Raw genomic sequence first — 2,500 nt, 5'->3', positions numbered from 1 at the left:
CCCAACCTAATCCAACCCAACCCAACCTCACTCTTAACTTAACCTAACCTAACCCAACCCAACCCAACCCAACCAAACTTAACCTAACGTAACCGCACTTCCATTTGTATTTATCTTCAAGAATGGCCACTGCTACTTTTTTTTTTCCTAAATGAAATCAGTACTTTGACTTTTCTTCCACTGCAACTTTTTTTTTCATAGATAGAATATAATACTACGACTTTTTGTTCTGATACATTATTTCTTAGCAAAAATTATCTTTATTTCCGTTACTTTTTTCTTCCTGATACAAGGACAACATCTCAGCACCCTTTTCTTCTTATTCACAAGCCACACCTTCCTTTTATTCCACCCCTTCTCCACGATCATTTTCCTTAACCCGTCCCTTTCCTCACCTACCATCCTATTCCCGCTACTCTTAACCCAAACACCCCATCTCAGCACCCTCTTCTTCTCATTCACAAGCCACACCTTCCTATTTTCCACCCTTTCTCCACGATCATTTTCCTTAACCCGTCCCTTTCCTCACCTACCATCCTATTCCCGCTACTCTTAACCCAAACATCCCATCTCAGCAACCTCTTTTATCCCTTCACAAGCCACACCTAACTGTTTTTTTTTTTCGTTTTTTCCTCTTCTTCATCACACTGAAGCAGAAATAAGGCGCCGCTCCCATCGCATAGAGAGGAAACAAAAATGGGAAGCAAATAACGGAGGTTCAAAAGTCATAAGAAAAAAACGGCTCTTCATTTTTGGAAGTCCTCAGAGGAACGCATCCCCGCTTCATCTCCCTTCCGCGTTCTAGATCTTCCTTTCACTTTATCTCCTCCTCCTCCTCCTCCTCCTCCTCCTCCTCCTTCCTGCACTTCTTTATTCTCCATTTTATTTTTTTTCCCTCTCCATTTTGAGTAAGACGACCTACTGTAAATAAAGGAGACGTTAACTGTTATGATCTCCTCCTCCTCCTCCTCCTCCTCCTCCTCCTCCTCTTCTTCTTTTTCTTCTCCTCCATCCTCCTCCTCCTCCTCCTTCTCCTCCTTCTCCTTCTCCTCCTCCTCCTCCTCCTCCTCCTCCTCCTCCTCCTCCTCCTCCTCCTCCTCCTCCTCCTCCTCCTCCTCCTCCTCCTCCTCCACGTCATAAGAACATGGAATTCTGGATTTGTTTTTTCTTTTTCACAGAGAGAGAGAGAGAGAGAGAGAGAGAGAGAGAGAGAGAGATTATTTGCATGGTAAATAAAGAATAAACTGAATAATTTAGTGTATATAAATGAGCCAGTTGTTTTGTATACTGGGTGTCAACAGTATCGAGAAATGAAACAAGGAGGAGGAGGAGGAGGAGGAGGAGGAGGAGGAGGAGGAGGAATAGGAGGAGGAATCAAAGGAATAAAAAGGAAAGCCAAACAGCAACAGAGCTCTTGGTCCTTTCGAGGCTGTTTGGTAACTACTTCCAACTAGCTACAGATAAGAGAGACAGGACAATACAGGAAAAGGCTTCAGAAGGAGGAGGAGGAGGAGGAGGAGGAGGAGGAGGAGGAGGAGGAGGAGGATAAAACGAGCATGGAGAACAATAGGAATAAGAAGAAAATTGAAAAATAGGTAAAAGAACAAGATAAGAAGAAAGAAAAAGGAAAGTCAAGAAGAAAAGGAGAAGAAGGAGGAGGAGAAAGAAGAATAGGAGAACGAAAAGTAGGAACAAGAGGAAAGGAGAGAAAAACATGAAGAAACTGTCATGTCACCAGAGAGAATTAAGATTCCAGTTATGCAAGGCGAGAGAGAGAGAGAGAGAGAGAGAGAGAGAGAGAGAGAGAGAGAGAGAGAGAGAGAGAGAGAGAGAGAGAGAGAGAGAGAGAGAGAGAGAGAGAGAGAGAGAGAGAGAGAGCACCAGGAGGGCGTGATTAAGGCTGATAAAGAAGATAAAACACGCAGGGCAAGAAAGTAACGCAAGAATTATTGTCATTATTTAATATCCTGGTACTGTTACTGCTACTGCTACTACTTCATGTACAGTAATGGTAATAGTAGTAGTAGTAATAGTGCAAATAGTAGTAGTAAAAATGGTAGTAGAAAGAGTGCTGATGCGTGTGATCTACTACTACTACTACTACTACTACTACTACTACTACTACTACTACTACTTCACTTCTACTACTACTACTACTACTACTACTACTACTACAAATGATAATAATAATAATAATAATAATAATAATAATAATAATAATAACAATAATAATAATAATAATAATAATAATAATAATAATAATAATAATAATGATAGTATCAATAATAATCATACTTCTGCCGCTGCTTCTGGTACTCCTATTAATAATGGTAATTTTTTGTTCCGAATTTAAGAGTTCTGGGTATTTACATATGTAATTATTCTGCTTTGCCGCAGCGGGCTCAGGTGTATGCACCGTTGTTTTTTTCCTTACCCAGTAATTATCTCCGTATTGTGGATTTAGTCATTTGAATATTCATGAGGATGTTCTGAAAATATT

General features: G+C 40.4%; 2 protein-coding genes across 3 annotated transcripts in view; one reads left to right on the top strand and one right to left on the bottom strand.

The window, feature by feature from the left end:
- The window catches only part of LOC123519705 (uncharacterized protein DDB_G0271670-like), a gene marked incomplete at its 5' end in the record, with an annotated part of 152,057 nt that overhangs the window by 88,067 nt on the left and 61,490 nt on the right, over positions 1-2,500 (top strand). The gene's annotated exons all lie outside the window — the stretch shown is intronic.
- Positions 1-2,500, bottom strand: part of LOC123519875 (Kv channel-interacting protein 1-like) — a 194,641-nt gene that overhangs the window by 148,475 nt on the left and 43,666 nt on the right. The gene's annotated exons all lie outside the window — the stretch shown is intronic.

Source organism: Portunus trituberculatus, chromosome 46 (genome assembly GCF_017591435.1).
Source record: "Portunus trituberculatus isolate SZX2019 chromosome 46, ASM1759143v1, whole genome shotgun sequence".
Classification (NCBI taxonomy): Eukaryota; Metazoa; Arthropoda; class Malacostraca; order Decapoda; family Portunidae; genus Portunus; species Portunus trituberculatus.
This window is presented reverse-complemented; position numbering and strand designations above follow the sequence as displayed.